This window comes from Bufo gargarizans, chromosome 2, assembly GCF_014858855.1.
Source record: "Bufo gargarizans isolate SCDJY-AF-19 chromosome 2, ASM1485885v1, whole genome shotgun sequence".
NCBI classification, from domain to species: domain Eukaryota; kingdom Metazoa; phylum Chordata; class Amphibia; order Anura; family Bufonidae; genus Bufo; species Bufo gargarizans.
This window is the reverse complement of record NC_058081.1, coordinates 475,453,334-475,471,620: the sequence shown is the minus strand read 5'-3', so window position 1 is coordinate 475,471,620 and position 18,287 is coordinate 475,453,334.

Below are 18,287 nucleotides of genomic sequence, written 5' to 3'. Positions count from 1 at the left end.
GCCAGATGATCCTCCTCGGGAAGCGGAGCGAGGAGGAGGTGGGTGAGGGGCAGCTGCGTGCTGTGTGTACAGAGGCCAAGGGAGCCAGGCACCTCAGTAATGGCCGCACAGGACAAGTGTTTGCTTTCTGTCACTTCCTCAAGATTGGGGAAGGTTTATAGCCTGTCAAGTGTAGAACAAGCAAAACAAAGAGAATAAGACGTCAGAGGGTCACAGCTTCTGGTGCTACCTGTCTTGTGTGGAGTAAAAAGGGCTAATGTTCTCATGGTTCGGCCGCCATTACCAATTTTCCTTGTGGCGGGTTATAAATTACGCGTATTTTCTTGTGCGATAAGTTTACGTGGTTGGAACCAATATGTTTACAAAGGGTTAATACAATTGCATATTGTACATACGATATGAGCCGTTCAATACCGCTGTACGATTTTTCCAGATTTCCGTTGGATGACGTTTTCCGAAAATAATCCACTGGCGAGGATTATAGTGGCGCGTGTAATAGCGCTTTGCCGTATGCACGGTTTTACACTGATTTTCATCAGGATAGGTCGCCAGTATCTGATCGGTGGTGGCTCCGTCACCCGGGCGAAGCAGCGGTGCTCGCAGTAGCGCCTTGGCCTTCTCGCAGCTTTGCCTAGGCCATGTGATATCACAGTCAACGGTCACATGACCTAGGCGCAGCTCAGTCTCATTGACGTGAATGGGGCCGAGCTGCGATACCAAGCACGGCCACTATTTAATGTACGGCGCTGTGCTTGGCTCACGGGAGCGCTGCTGCCTTCTCAAACAGCTGATCGGCGGGGGTCCCGGGTGTCGGACCCCCACCGATCAGATACTGATGACCTATCCTGAGAATAGGTCATCAGTATAAGGACTCATGCACACGACCATATGCATTTCGCGGTCTGCAAAACACGGATCCGCAAAAAGTACAGATGACGTCCGTGTGCATTCCGTATTTTGCAGAATGGAACAGCTGCCCCCTAAGGCCCCTTTCACACAAGCGAGTTTTCCACGCGGGTGCAATGCGTGACGTGAACGCACAGCACCCGCACTGAATCCTGACCCATTAATTTCAATGGTTCTGTGTACAGGAGCCTTGTTTTTCACGCATCAGTTCTGCGTTGCGTGAAAAACTCAGCATGTTCTATATTCTGTTTTTCACGCAGCCCTGGCCCCATAGAAATGAATGGGGCTTCAGTGAAAAACGCATTGCACTTGCGCGGAAAAAACTGAACGCAATTGCAGACAAAACTGACTGAACTTGCTTGCAAAATGGTGCGAGTTTCACTGAACTTTATCCGTCACACTCATGTGAAAGAGGCCTAATAGAATAGTCCTATCCTTGTCAGTAATGTGGACAAAGCGGGAAAATGCGCAATTTTTCTGTGCAAGTACAAAACATTTGAATGCGTTTTGCACGCACGTGAGAAAAATCGGCATGTTTGGTACCCGAACTTCTTCACAGAAGTTCGGGTTTGGGATCGGTGCTCTGTAGATTTTATTATTTTCCCTTATAACATGGTTATAAGGGAAAATAATAGCATTCTTAATACAGAATGCATAGTACAATAGCGCTGGAGGGGTTAAAATAAATAATTTAACTCACCTTAAGGCTCTATTCACACGTCTGCAAAATGTTTCCGCATCCGTTCCGCGATTTTGGGTGCGGACCCATTCGTTCTCTATGGGGACGGAATGGATGCGGACAGCACACAGTGTGCTGTCTGCATCCGCGGAGCGCGGCCCCAATCTTCGGGTCCGCAGCTCCGCAAAAGATAGAACATGTCCTATTCTTGTCTGCAGCTTGCGGACAAGAATAGGCATTTCTATGGGGGTGCTGGGCTGGTGTCTTGCGGACCCGCAATTTGTGGGTCCGCAACACATCACGGACGTGTGAATGGAGCCTTATCCACTTGTTCGCGCAGCCCGGCTTCTCTTCTTTCTTCTTCTTTGAGGAAAAGGACCTGTGGTGATGTCACTGCGCTCATCACATGGTCCAGCATATGATCCATCACCATGGTGATAGACCATGTGATGAGCGTAGTGACGTCACCACAGGTCCTTTTCCTCAAAGAAGAAGAAAGAAGAGAAGCCGAGCTGCACGAACAAGTGGATTAAGGCGAGTTAAATAATTTTTTTATTTTTTTTAACCCCTCCATCACTATTTTACTAAGCATTCTGAATTAAGAATGCTATTATTTTCCCTTATAACCATAAGTGACCCTGCTCCCCCTTCCTCCTGTCACCCCACTAGTGACCCTGCTCCCCCTTCCTCCTGTCACCCCACTAGTGACCCTGCTCCCCCTCCTCCTGTCACCTCACTAGTGACCCTCCTCCCCCTCCTCCTGTCACCTCACTAGTGACCCTGCTTCCCCCTCCTCCTGTCGCCCCACTAGTGACCCTGCTTCCCCCTCCTCCTGTCACCCCACTAGTGACCCTGCTCCCCCCTCCTCCACTCACCCCACTAGTGACCCTGCTTCCCCCTCCTCCTGTCACCCCACTAGTGACCCTGCTCCCCCTCCTCCTGTCACCTCACTAGTGACCCTGCTCCCCCCTCCTCCACTCACCCCACTAGTGACCCTGCTTCCCCCTCCTCCTGTCACCCCACTAGTGACCCTGCTTCCCCCTCCCCCTGTCACCCCACTAGTGACCCTGCTCCCCCCTCCCCCTGTCACCCCACTAGTGACCCTGCTCCCCCCCTCCCCCTGTCACCCCACTAGTGACCCTGCTCCCCCCTCCCCCTGTCACCCCACTAGTGACCCTGCTCCCCCCTCCCCCTGTCACCCCACTAGTGACCCTGCTCCCCCCTCCTCCTGTCACCCCACTAGTGACCCTGCTCCCCCCCCTCCTCCTGTCACTCTCGCTAGTGACCCTGCTTCCCCCTCCTCCTGTCGCCCCCGCTAGTGACCCTGCTTCCCCTTCCTCCTGTCGCCCCCGCTAGTGACCCTGCTCCCCCCCCTCCTCCTGTCACTCTCGCTAGTGACCCTGCTCTCCCCCCCCCCCCCCCTTCTCCTGTCACCCCACAGGGAAAAAGCTGAACAGACTCCACCGACTATGATGGGATCCGTTCAGTTTCCGTTCGGGATCCTTTTTACCGGACACAGAAGTGCTGCATACAAGACTTTTTTGTCTGGTCTTTCAACAGAATCTGCAACAGAGGCTCCAAACGCAGCCTCCAACGCAGATTTGAAGGCCTACGTATTATGTATTTTAGTAATGCTCACACGTGCCCCCTCACAGTGTTTGCATTTCTTTCTGGCAAAGCTACCTGGTTCTGGTACGCAAAATTTATCCCATGTCTAGTGCAGCCCTCAGATGGAAAATGGTTGGGCACCACTGTTTTAAGCAATATCAGGGTATTATTTTGGTTTTAAACTATTTTAGAGTAAAAAAAGGAAAGGAGTGCCTTGCAAAAGTTTGGGAACCCAAGGAGCTGTGACCGCACAGATAACTTTGATCAAGGTCATAGACCCTAAATAGCCTGTTAGGGTTAAGGCTTGTTCACAAGGTCATGCAAATTTCAAGACTCCTCTAACCTTGTGCCAAAAACCAGCAGCCATGGGTTCTTCTAAGCAGATGCCTAACACTCTGAAAATGAAAATGATTGAGGCCTACAAAGCAGGAAAAGGCTATAAGAAGATAGCAATTTTTGTCCGGCAGAATCCCGGCACTAATGCCGGAAACAGGCCAGATCTTCGCTGGTCCCGTAATAGTCCACGGGGCATGGTGGTGCTCCGGCCCACTTTATACTGCGATTTTGTGTGAGTGATGACGCCATGGCCCACATTTAGTAATGTAATTGCCCATTTGGAGTATCTAGGTTCAAAGAAATGTTAGTGTCACCTGGAGAATGGGTGGAGCTTAACGGAAAGAGGCTGTGGCTTCAGAGGAAACGGGCATGTCCTAAAATGCAGCAGTAAGCCAACCAATAGCTGGTATAGAGCCGGAGAAAAGTGCTCATCCCTGCACCACATCTATCATCTGCCCTCTACAGGCTTTGTAAATCTGCCCCGTCCGTACAGCGCTACAGAATATGTTGGAATTCATTCTCGTCCTTGAATTCACATGACGTAAGTCATCACGGCCCTAATTAACCTGGTAATTATTTTCATGTCGTTTGCAACCTGTTTTAAAACTGTATACTCAAGGGCGTAAAGAAAACACGTCCATCAGCCAAAAATTACAAAACAATCAGCCGCTACCCAAAGTAACAAAGTGCTTTATCATTGTGAGTGTAAAAGTCAGACCCGATTGGCCGACCCTTTGACTTTACTCCTTGATTGCTGTTTTTAGTTTTCTTATATCTCATCCACGCCCAAGTAGTACAGTTATTGCATCAATTTTATCTTCTCATCTCAAGTTTCTTGCAACACCGAGGTGCTACAGTGTTCACACTGAAAAGTTTGACAATTTGTCCTTAAAGGGATATTCCCATCCGGGACATTGATAGCGTATAGCTAGGATAGGAAATCGCTGAAAATATCTATACTGTGGAGTCATGCTAATCAAAAACTTTGCACAGAGGGCATGAAACTCTAGAACATAACTTTTAATAAACATTCATAAAAATGCACCATAGATATGAAGATAATACAACAGGCCCTTACAATACAAGGAGAAAATAATAAGATAAAAAAGTATGTGACAGAGACATAATATATAGCACAAGTCCCAACCGGGAAGGGTTCTTGCCCTAGGGAGACCCTAATTATCCCTGATCACAGGGAAGCACACTGATGGTGGGTGTAACCTGTACTGGAACCTACCCCTGATGCCACCATAGTACACTCTATAGTGTCCTGATGCATTTCCCCCTTTCAGGTTCATCAAGGGACAATAAATAAAAATAGGGTATGAAGGATAAAGACAGATATCGATGATGGCATATTATACCCCAGGCCCTATATGCCAATCCAGCAGTCATAGATAAAAGTGGCACATGGAGTAATAATAACCAGGTCCACAATAGGACTGCTCACGTATCTGAGTGGTGGCAAGGCATAGCAACTAGAAGGATCACTGGTATGGCAGATAGTGGTGGTGCAGCTGAGCAATAGTATCGCTAGGATAGGCCATCAGTGTCAGATGGGACTATCTCCAGAACAGGAACCCTCCCATAGTGAATAGAGAGCAGCTAAGCGCACTCGGCCACCCTCCATTCGGGGCTATGAGAGTCCTGAAAATAGTTGAGTGCTGGCTTGGCTATTTCCGGCAGTCCTGTATTGTTGAATGGAGAGGGGGACAGTGCGCTCTTCAGTTACCACTTCCAAGAACAGCCGAGCGCACTCGCTTGGTTATTTTCGGAACTCCCATAGCAATGACTCTCCTTCACTTGGGGGCCCGTTCTTTAGATAGGAGCAGGGTTCAGAGGTGGGCATATCCTAGTCATAGATGGGGTCCGTTCAGATGACCCTAAATGTTTTGCACTCCTCAGAACACTGATACTGGCCGTGTGCGTTCCGCAAAACATGGATACTGTGTTGGCACAAAGCCAGCCCTATGTAGAAGTGAATGGACTCTTAGTCTTTTGTTGGCCGAACCTTCGCTCTTCAGCGGGACTGGCCGACAATGTAATGTGTATGAGGGTCTCCTGACTCTTCCCCGATCGGGCTCTTTGAAATGTAATGCCCAATGTCAGGCAGTGACTTGTGCCTATGTAGGGGAGTTGGGAGAGTTAGGTGTATGGGCCCTTTTAGGTTGGTTGTCCATAGCTTTCAGCCTACAGCTGTTGCTCCCAACCCCCCATACTCACATTCTGTTTTGCCAATTGTGCTCGATCTGAATGGGGAGAGGGTTAACCCCTATGGCAGACGTGTCAGGAAGCAGATGGAAGGATTACGCTACTTTCACACTAGCATTTTTACTGGATCCGGCAAGGTTCAGCAAAAACACTTCAGTTACTGATAATACAACCGTCTGCATCCGTTATGAACAAGGATCTGGTTGTATTATCTTTAACATAGCCAAGACGGATCCGTCATGAACTCCATTGACTTGCATTGTGTGTCATGTCGGATCTGACTGATGGAAAGCAAACCGCAGAATGCTGCTCTCCGGTATGAGAACGGAATGCATTCTGGAGCACTCCGTTCTGTTCAGTTACGTTTTGTCCCCATTGACAATGAATGGGGACAAAATGGAAGCGTTTTTTTTCCGGTATTGAGACCCTATGACAGATCTCAATACCGGAAAATAGAAACACTAGTGTGAAAGTAGCCTTAGGCATGTCTGATCCCTATCTCCCCCAACGTCTACCAGTGGGTGAGAGTCAAGAGGGCCTGACATACATTTGATGGTCGGTGAGCACTGCCCAAATTAATGGATTTGGCCAACATTAATCTAACCTTTATGGCCAGCTTTAGTCTTAAGAACATAAAGTTGAGCCATTAAATGATCTGTACATACAGTATATATGTGTCAGGCATTATTAAATCCTCAGTCTTAGGTCTCATGCACACGGCTGTTGTTTTGGTCCGCATCCGAGCCGCAGTTTTGGCGGCTCGGATGCGGACCCTTCACTTCAATGGGGCCGCAAAAGATGCGGCCAGCACTCCATGTGCTGTCTGCATCCGTTGCTCTGTTCCGTGGTCCGCAAAAAAAATATAACCTGTCCTATTCTTTTCCGCGCTTTGCGGACAGGAATAGGCAGTTATATTAAAGGCTGTCCGTGCCGTTCCGTAACGGTTGTGTGCATGAGGCCTTAGGCTACATGCACACGAACGTTTGTTTCTGTGTCCATTCCTTTTTTTTGCGGATAGGATGCGGACCCATTCATCTCAAAGGGTCTGCAAAAAATGCGTGTGCTGTCCGCATCAGTATGTCCGTTCCGCAGCCCAACAAAAAAAAATAGAACGTCTTAGTCTTGTCCATTTTAGGCATTGTTATAATGGATCCGCAAAAAAAAAAAAAGGATGCCATACGGATCCGCAATTTGCAGGCCGCAAAACACATACGGTCGCGTGCATGTAGCCTTATAGGTGAAATACGCTGATTATAGGACAGAACAACGAGATCCATGGATTTATCGCAGCAGGCATCAAAGTTTACAACAGGAGCTTTGGGTATTTCCTGGAAAGACACATTCAGTCTTCTGTACGATGCCTTGAAGGCACAAAGTCCTTTTTATCTCCTTTCTGGTTTATGTAAACAACAAATGTTCTCGCTTTATTGAAATTACATAAATTTTACTATTTGAGTCAATAATTGAGATTACAACATGGATTTCAGGCTGGAGATAGAGCGGCATTCAGACTGCAGAACAATAGATTCTCAGAAGGACCCAAATCAATCTGCCATCCCACGCCATAACAGAAAGCGCTATGTTATCCAGAGAAAGCAGGTTCATCTTCTGTTGGGCGTAGAGGACTTTCCAGGACTTCCGTAATGATATCCAATGTTTATATAGGTCATCAGTATCAGACTGGTGGGAGTCCGACACCCAGCATTTCTATTGATCAGCCGTGCCAGGTTACTACAGCTCAGCTCCCATGTCCTAGAATGGGGGTTGACCTGCAATAACCCAGCACGGCCACTTCCCAGTGAGTGGAGCTCTCTGCTTCCTCTTGGTTCAGGTGGCTACAGCTCCTTCTAGCACCTGATTGGTGGCCATGTTGAGTGTCGGATCCTCACCGATCTGATATTGGTGACCTATAGGATAGGTCTTTGATAGCAAAGTCCTGGGACAGCCCTTTAAGGTGTCCATAGATTTTATATCTCTTTCACAGCTTATCGGTCCAGGCTTCTATACTAAAGGCATGCATGCACATTAGATTAACATCGGCAGGACCTGTGCCATTTTGGCGGAACTGGCAACATCAAATGTGTATGGCGTCATTCCGACTATTCCACAGTGGCAGATGTCGGGGGGAAAGAAGGATCAGGCATGTTAGATTTCAACATGGCCGGTCTTTAATTTTTATAGGAAATGAGGGTCTTGCAGCAGCTTATTCCCCTGTCCCTATTGAGATCATAGGCACATCTGGCTGAGTATGCATGCCTGCTGGGGGGACAGAAAGATTTACTTCCCGCCATTTAAGGCGCTCTCCCCAAGTACCCCCCAAATTGTCACTTAGGCCTCCCACGCAGTTAAGCCAGTATTCTCTGCTCTGCACTGATGAAGGGCAATCACCCCTAAACAGCCATCTGCAGATGAGATGCTGGCTTATTTATTATCCAAGAGGGTCAAACATTGACTTATAGGATAGCTGCCTTACATCTGGTGGCATCAGAGGCAGAGCTTATCACTTTCATGTCCACTAAATGAGCATATGACATCTAGGAAGTCTTGCCTGCTTTATAATAAGGTTTGAGCCAAATCAAGGGTGTACATTGATATGAAAAACCCTTTGCATATACTGTATGTTCCCATTATTATACATCTTTGGGCAATGATTGCTCATCCCATTTCTGGATAATAGAAGTGTGACCATTAGGTCTGTGGTGAGCCATGTGCTGGTCCACGCTGTCAAAAAGTGTGAAACAACTGAAAATATGTCATATTCTAGTTTCTTCAAAGTAGCCACCTTTTGCTTTGATTACTGCTTTGCACACTCTTGGCATTCTCTTGATGAGCTTCAAGAGGTAGTCACCTGAAATGGTCTTCACTTCACAGGTGTGCCCTGTCAGGTTTAATAAGTGGGATTTCTTGCCTTATAAATGGGGTTGGGACCATCAGTTGCGTTGAGAAGTCAGGTGGATACACAGCTGATAGTCCTACTGAATAGACTGTTAGAATTTGTATTATGGCAAAAAAAAAAAAAGCAGCTAAGTAAAGAAAAACGAGTGGCCATCATTACTTTAAGAAATGAAGGTCAGTCAGTCAGCCGAAAAATTGGGAAAACTTTGAAAGTAAGGGCTATTTGACCATGAAGGAGAGTGATGGGGTGCTGCGCCAGATGACCTGGCCTCCACAGTCACCGGACCTGAACCCAATCGAGATGGTTTGGGGTGAGCTGGACCGCAGAGTGAAGGCAAAAGGGCCAACAAGTGCTAAGCATCTCTGGGAACTCTTTCAAGACTGTTGGAAGACCATTTCAGGTGACTACCTCTTGAAGCTCATCAAGAGAATGCCAAGAGTGTGCAAAGCAGTAATCAAAGCAAAAGGTGGATACTTTGAAGAACCTAGAATATGACATATTTTCAGTTGTTTCACACTTTTTTGTTATGTATATAATTCCACATGTGTTAATTCATAGTTTTGATGCCTTCATAGTCATGAAAATAAAGAAAACTCTTTGAATGAGAAGGTGTGTCCAAACTTTTGGTCTGTACTGTATGTCAGCTGGTCCGGTTCTTGCTTCCCCCACCAGGTTACTGTAGCCCATGTAGATGTTATGTTGACACCAGATCTGGTGTTAGATACCACACTGATGTCGGAAGTGATGATATGTTGAGGGACGTTCATAGCTGCTCCGTACTTATATTGTTAGGCTGACAGCCCATGCCTGCCGCTGTCCTGCTTTCTTACCCTCCAACCTCAGTGCTCAGTGAACTTCCTTACAGCACTACTAGAGTTAATCCTTCCCTCTTGCACCCTGTCCAGCTACTGACTAAGGTGCTGATCAGTCTTCCTTTTTAGCTGGGTCAGTGGTTCCACCTCTTCGCCTGAGCTTTGAGGTTTTTTAGTGCCTAGTAACCAGCGAAGGTGTGATCTCTTGTCTGATTACCCATGTACTATACCTTGCCTGACTACCGATTCTGCTCTTTGCTGCCTACCCAGACCTTGGACTTGTCATCTGGAATACACACATACTCATCCTGCCCTGACCTTGGACTGTCTTTAGAATACGCCTTTTTCCTGACCCTTTGGTGTTTTGCAATGGTGTCTCCGACCCTATTGGGAGGTAGCAGCACGGTTGGTTCCCTGCAGCAAAGTCCAGATCCCAAAACTACGTAGATACATTTCTTCTTTTTTTGCCATTCCAATCCTTCAGAGTATATTACGCCGCTTTATAATTAAGGATTACATTCATTTTTCATGGCGCGAAAGATACCTTTTGTATTACGCAAAACACTTGTATTACGCAACTGAAGCACAAAGCGTCTCTGGGGCACCAGGATCCCCGACACACAACAAGAGCCCTTATTCAATAATTGCCGCCTGGTATTTCAGGTTACGCAGCCGTCGCGATGTTTGTTTCCTGATGATTGACTATTGTATTAGTGGTATGTAGATATCTCACAGCGGCCGCTGAATGAAACCATTTAAGGTCCTGTCAGTAGGTGGGTGATTGAGGACATAAAATGCGGTTTAATAGGCCCTGACTAGTTTCAAAACAAAACCTGAAATGAGTCGGCCTCGATAACGTTATGTAAGAGGTGTACTCATTCCAAAGCTAATATTATGACACCCATTAAATAGATTATTATCATCACTTTGAAATCATTACTACTGTATGTTTAGATGAAAACAATGATGGGTGACACCTGAAATGTTATTGCTTAATCTGCCCTCGATGTTCCTTTAGGCTCCAAATGTTCCCTTTACTTCCAAGCAAAATTAAAATGAAGTTGAAAACAGCAAACAACGAGGGGTTTATCAGAATTAAGGTACAGGAGGCAGATATTCGTAGAACTGAAGCTACTCTGAAGGACCAGGTGGTGTGAAGGAAGAAGGCGTTGTCTACCTGTTTTTCCTTCAGGACTGATTAGCCATGTCTGATCTTCTCGGGCAGGGTTCGTACAGGGCTCTCCATGGAAGAATCGAAAAAGGAAATGTGGGGTCTTTGTACTAGTAAAAGTAGATGCAATACAGAGTGGGCTCAGCATGCATGTGGAACCTGCATTCTCTAAATGGAGGCAACAAAAGAGGAAGTATTTAGCGTAGGTTCCTGTTCTAGAGAGATCGTCTTGCCAGGACGGACAGGCACAAATGATTTTGTACAAAATGTATTTGTCAACAATTTCCCCATTTATATAATGAGCATAGTATTAGCACTGTTTGCAGAGAGCTGTTGCATTGTGTTTGCTTTTTTGCAGAAATATAGTGTAAGACACTGCTGGTCAGCACCTCTTAAGGCCTCATATACGCGACCGTATGTGTTCGGCGGTCCGCGAATCCTAGATCCCGGCCGTGTGCATGCTGCCATTTTCTTTTTCACTTCAATAGAAATGTTCTATACTTGTCTGAGAAATGGACAAGAATAGGCCACGTTCGATCGTTTTTTTTTTTTTGCTGGGCCGTGGTGTTGTCCGCATCTTTTGTGGCCCCGTTGAAATGAATGGGTCCTTGTCTTATCTGCAAAAAATGCGGATCGGATGCAGACCAAACATACAGTTGTGTGCATGAGCCCTTAAAGTGTTAAGCAGTAGATGGGCAGGTGCAAATCTGTTGGGACTGCAAAGGCAAACAAAGACGCAGCACAGCCGTACGGGCGCTGAAGGATGCACCCACATATAGCTTCTGAAAATTGTATTACTAATATATTTAAAGGGGATATCCAGCCCCTATAATGACCTCCCCCAATGCCCGGGCCCCTCGTATACAACATACTTACCTGCTCACCGGCACCCGCGTCCCACTGGATTCCTGCACGGCCGCCGCTGCATCTCCCCATCGCTCAGATCAAAACATCTGGCGATGAAGGGGAGCAGCCAATAGCAGGCCGTGACGGAGACGAGCCTTCCTAGCGTGGCGACCGTGTAGGGATCTGGAGAAACGCGGGTGCTCGGGAGAAGGTAAGTATATTGTATACAAGGGGCCTGGGCATTGGGGGGATCATTATAGGGGTTGGATAACCCCTTTAAGGACCCCCAGACAAAGCCGTTGGTGAAACACACTTCGAATGTCATGGGTGAGCCTTGCTATAGTACTGTGACGTAAGGGTCTGCAACTTTTGTACTGTTTGAGATACCTGGGCACTTGCCTGTATTATACTTTTCCTGGCTATTTTCGCTATATGTTTTGCATCCTGCATGCAGGTTCACCCTCCTTATTATTTAGCTGTATTTAATGTGGCTTTGCTACCTTTTATCATGAAATCTCCTTTGTTCTTTTTGGTGATATTGTTTAGTAGGGTATAATTTGACAGTGGGGCCTGTTTTTTGGTCTATTATAAATTTGTAGCTCACATATTGTGTGAGCCCCCCTGCCACGATAAGATTTACTTCTCTTTTTTGAGGCCTAGGCCTACGAAATTAAAGGGGATCTCTGGGCTTTTAATATTGATTACCTATCCTCAGGATAGGTCATCAATAGAGATGAGTGAATCCGAATTTCCTCGCTCTTCGTGGTAACGAATCTCATTTTTTCATAAAATGTCTGCTGCACGTGTGAGGACATAGAGCAAGGAACTCTGGGAAGGCGGGATCACCCATAATGCCATGCATGCAGCCAATCAGCAGCCAGCCCTGTGATGTCACAGCCCTATAAATAGCCTCAGCCATCTTGGATTCTGTCATTTTCCAGTGTACTTAGTGCAGGGAGAGACGTCAGCAGCTCTAGGGACAGTGCTAGGAAAAACTTAATTGTGCTAAAAAACGATTTGCAAGTGCAGGGAAAGATTATTCAAGGTGTAGGGAAAGGATAGGGAGGAATCATTCCACAGCATTTATGTTGAACAGGGTTCAGTAGGGGAGTTACAGCCTGGGTAATAGGAACAATCCTATTACACCTTGCTGCACTGACTGGGGACCCAAATTGCCATTATACAGCTCTGTAATTCCAGAAAACAGTTCTTGTTATTGGGGTGTTACAGCCAATAACAGGGTTTATTACAAGGAAATATTTCTACGTCTTATTTGCCCTTGTGCGGTGCAGTTATATGTTCTAAAGCATTTTTTGTCATGTATTAGTAGCAAAAGAAAAATATATTTGCCATTCAGCGGTGCAGTTATATGTTCTAAAGCCTTTGAGGCATGTATAAGTGGAAAAATATAAATATATTTGCCGTACAGCGGTGCAGTTATATGTTCTAAAGCCTTTTGTGGCGTGTATAAGTGGAAAAATAAAAATATATTTGCAGTTCAGTGGTGCAGTTATATGTTATAAAGCCTTTTGTGGCATGTATTAGTGGCAAAAGAAAAATATATTTGCAGTTCAGTGGTGCAGTTATATGTTATAAAGCCCCTTTTGTCCTGTAATAGTGGCAAAATAAAAATATATTTTCCGTTCAGCGGTGCAGTTATATGTTCTAAAGCCTTTTGTGGCGTGTATTAGTGGCAAAAATTAAATATATTTGCCGTTCAGTGGTGCAGTTATATGTTCTAAAGCCCTTTTTTGTGTGTATTAGTGTGAAAAAAAGGACTTCTTAGCCATTGTGTGGTGAAGTGAGAAAATTACAGACTTTTTTGGGGTGTTTTAATTTCCTATTTATTTATTTATTTTATCTAACAGTATGTCAGACAGAGAAGTGCCAGGCCCTGCACAGGGGAGTTGCAGAGGCCTAAATGTTTCTGGCACAGGCAGAGGTCGCAGCAGAGTAAGGGGTCGTGGCAGCAGGGGTCACTTCGAGAGGCATGAGCTCCCAGTGTCAGCTAGCGGTCGTGTCTTGACCAGCAACCCAGCGGTTCTTGAATGGTTGACTCGCCGCAAGTGACATCAGACACCCCAGCCAAAAGTCAGTGGGTTCGTCAGACACAACCCTTAGTTGGAATGGCCCGGGAGCAGGCCCTGTGCCCCTTAACTGTCCTCAACCTGCCTCTGTCCTTTTCTGTTCCCTAAGCCACAGAAGTATTGTATGCTGTGGGCTCAGCTCCACTATACAGTGAGGACGAGCTACTGAATGACAGTCAGCAGCTACCGGCAAGCCAAGATGTGGAGGAGACATCCGCCGCTTCCTCCGCTAGGCGGGCAAGTAGTGATGAGAGTGTCGTGGGAGCTGGTGTTGCGAGCGGTGTTGCGAAGGGGGCGCTCTGCACTCACGTTTCACTGTCATGGCTTCTGGGGAGGGGTGGGGTGGCAGGAGCAGTATACTAGCTCCATCAGCAGCAGTCTGAGTCTAGAGTCGCTGATGAGCAGCTTTCTTCACCCGCCTAGTGAAGAAACTACTCACCAGCAGCAGCAACAGCTAGAACTGGAGCAGGACCTGAACCAACAGGTGTTGGCATACTTGGAGTGCACCCTGTCAGCCGTCATTGAAGATCCGCTGGACTACTGGGCAGCCAAACTGGATTTGTGGCCGCAACTGGCCGAGTTTGCCCTAGAAAAACTGTCCTGCCCGGCCAGTAGTGTGGCATCAGAGCGGGTGTTTAGTGCAGCAGGGGCCATAGTTACCCCAAGAAGAACTCGCCTGTCCACCCAAAATGTGGAGAGACTGACCTTTGTCAAGATGAATCAGGCGTGGATCAGCCAGGATTTCTACCCACTGATGCATCAAACTGGATCATCCATGGTGCCACACCAACACTTTGACAAAAGAGACTCAGCTACTATTCTGATGCTGCCACCCGCCTGATGCCACAGATCTGATGCCAAGTGCTCCTTCTTACACCCACCATCGTCAGTGGGTACTGTTATTGCCAACCACCTCCCCACTCTGTCACCGGGTCACCCTGTGGTCTCCTCATGCTGCTGCCACCTCCACACTATGTCACCTTGCCACTCTCTGGCCTCCTGATGCTGCCACTACCTGCACACTGTCATTGTGCCACTCTGTTGGCTCCTCCTGATGATGCTGCCACCACCTCCAGACTCTGTCATTGGGCCACTCTGTAGCCTCCTCATGCTGCTGCCACCTCCACAATATCTCGTCGTTGTGCTACTCTGTGGCCCCCTGATGCTGGCGCCACCTCCAGACCCTGTCATTGGGCCACTCTGTGGTCTCCTCATGCTGCTTCCACCTCTCCACTATGTCATAGGTCCACTCTGTGAAGTTCTCATGCTGTCCCCAACCTCCCTTCTTCATGACTGGGCCACTACTTTGCCTTTCGGCCTGGCTGACATCATCATTTATTTGACCCTTCTTCTAATCTGTCAGCAGGAAGGAAAAATGAGACTCACAACAGGGCCTGTATGGTCCCATCAGAATTGGCTTGTGATTTCATGGACAAAAGCAGGAGTGGGTACAAAACACAGAAGACATGCAAATATTCCATTCACGTGTCATCTCTGTTTTGGATCCACTCCTGTTTTTTTTTGGGCATTAGCAATACTGATGGATCACTGACCAAATGCTGACCGAGTGAAGGCTTTTTTGGGGGTTATTCGGACGGATCAGAGGAAGGGCAAAATAATCAGTGACGTCAACACAAACTTACTGCTGACACCCTCTCCACTCTGTCGGGGGCTCTACTTGTATAAGCGTTTAAAGGAAACCTGTCACCATGATTTTGCGCATAGAGCTGGGGACATGGGCTGCTAGATGGCCACTAGCACATCTGCAGTACCCGGGTCCCATAGCTCTCTGCGCTTTTATTGAGTTAAAAAACAGTTTTGAGTGATATGCAAATTACCTGATATGAGTCCTGTAGCCGGAGATGAGTCAAGCGGAAAGGAGCCCAGCACCGCCCCGCGTCCTCCGAATCTCCTCCTTGCTGGCTGACGTCACTGAGCTGGAGCGCCGAAATCTCGCGATGCGCGAGCTAGCGCATGCGCAGTTCGTTCCCTGTGCTGATGCCAGCACAGGGAATGAACATGATGCCGACACTGCGCATGCATCTATGTGGAATCAGCTGACGACGGTGTAAAAGGAGTGCGCTTCTTCTTGGCGCTAACATCGACCTGTAAGGCTGAGTTCATACTTGAGTTATTTGGTCAGTTTTGGCCCCATGACTGCCCAAAAAAGTGAAGTGCGCAGTGATTCTAAGAGCGACGCCTGTCATCTGCATGTCATACTGACTCACAGTATTATTTCACTACCACAGCTGACTCCCTATGCGTGTTACTGCAAGGCACAGTGCTACACCCCTATAAAGGCTCTCTGCAGCCAGGAAATAGCAGTTTTTTTAGCACGATTCGCTGCAAAAAATTTGGCGAACCGGCCAAATCGAATTTTGGAAAAATTCACTCATCTCTAGTCATCTCTAGTGCAGAGACCACACCAAGGACAGATATGTCCATTTTTGGCGAGGTCATCAGGACCGCCAGGGAGCCTTTTGGAGCAGAATCTTTGCCAAAATCTGTCTGAAAAAGATTCTGTGGAAATGGGTCCTTACTGCATATGGTTTATGTAGAGATGAGCTAATTTAGTCAAACAAATGAGTTGGTCTCATCAGCAGGACTTCTTGTCCCTGCAGGTGAAGAAGCTCCCACCTGCCGCTAGATTGACAGGGCCAGACATTTAGCCTGGGTCTGACAATTTCCCTCGATGTGCGGCTACTACGATTACCAGATGCTCGGCATCGAAGCAGCATCTACCTACAGCGCCTGCGCAGTCAGCCTCTGCCCTTGCTCTGGTAATCCGAGGCAGGGCCGGGTTAAATGTCCAGTCCTGTCTTTCTAGCAGCAGGTGGGTACTTCTTACCTGAGACGTCAGCGAAATAGAGGCCAGCGGGGCTCCCGTGAAGTGTCTTTTCTTTAGGCAATTCTGCTTACATTTTTTTACTGGCTGAACAACCCCTTTAAGGAATTAACCAGTACAGAATGTTGGATCTAAAAACTATATGGTTTTCAAAAGTGGGAATTAACTAAGGTTGAGTTTAAAGGCGTATTCTTATCTCGGCCTTTCGTTGGCGAGATGGGAACATCTTGTGTACTCACCAGTCAGGGGCCATCTGCACCATCTATAGCAGTGAATGGGAGTTACGAACACAGAGTAGCCAGCCGCATTATGCTGCTATGGGAGATATGGAAGCCATTTCCGTAACTTCTCCTACCCCTTAGGCCCCTATGCAGACGAGCGTGTCCAGATTAGGTCCGGATGCGTTCAGTAAAAACTGTGCGATTTTCGCAAGCAAGTCCATTCAGCGTTCCGTTTTTATCGCGCGGGTGCAATGTGATTTAATGCGTTTTGCACGCGTGTGAAAAAAAACCTGAATGTTTACAAACAACATCTCTTAGCAGCCATCTGTGAAAAACGCATCGCATCCGCACTTTCTTGTGGATGCAGTTTTCACGCAACTCCATTCACTTCTATGGGGCCAGCGTTGCATGAAAATAGCAGACTATAGAACATGCTGCGATTTTTACGCAACGCACAAGTAATGCGTGAAAACCAACGCACATGTACACAGCCCCATTGAAATAAACGGGTCCGGATTCTGTGCAGGCACAATGTGTTCGCATCATGCATTGCACCCGCGCGGGAAAACTCGCTCGTGTGAAAGGGGCCTTACTCTGGTTATTTCCATCTTGGCCAAGAAGGGAATAACTCTTGTAAGGTGGAAAGCTGCAAATGTATATACCGGGTGCAGGAGAACCCCGTCCCGTTATTTCTGGAAACGAGAAGCGTTCCCCTGCACTTTTGCATTATTATCTTGACATGTTTATTTCTCTTTTACAGCTGGATGATTTCATGCTTTGGTTGCAAGTACCAACCAGTTCTGCATTTGAGCGTCTCCAGACTCCTAATATAATAAAGGCCGTCTAATCAGTCGACTCAGCAATCTAATTTGGCAGAAGCGGTAGGTTTCACCTTAATTATTTTGTTTTTCTCTCTGAAGTGTAACCCTTAACCTACTTCCTTAACCAGCGGTTGTCCTGTAAGCGCCCATGTATGCTGTGAACAGGCCACACACTAGTGCTACCATGGGCAAGGTCAAATACCATAGTATTTCATAACTGCAGGGTTTACGAAATGGAGATAAAATAAGATAGGTACGGGCAGGGGCAGACCCAAATCTCATAGGGCCCCATAACAAAATTTAGTACAGACAACCTTCCCCACTCTGTTTGTCAGTATGTCGGCGTCAGACAAGCACAGACCGCAAAATGCGATGCCCCAGATTTCTGATGAATTTGTTTTTTTTTATATTGAGCGGAAGATTTAAAAAAAAATTATAAAAATATAAGCTGCCCTTGGGCCTCACCCGCTTTATCTGTCAGAAAGGCCTCATGCACACGGCCGTTGGACGGCCATGGCCGTATTGCGGCCCGCAAATAGCAGGTCGGCAATCCACGGCCGCCGGCCGCGTGCACCCCACATCACGGATGCGGAACAGACTCACTGAACGGTACACTGGAAGCACTACAGAGTGCTTCCGAGGTGTTTCTTTCTGTTGTTCCGCACCCCAAATAAATATGTCATATTTTTTTTTTGCGATGCGGACAGACCACGGACCCATTCAAGTTAAATGGGTCCGGCCCACTGAACGGATGTTGCCCGTGAATTGGGGACCGCAATTGCGGTCCCCAATGCATGGAATGGCCGCACAACAGCCATGTGCATGAGGCCAAAGGGTGTCAGAAATTT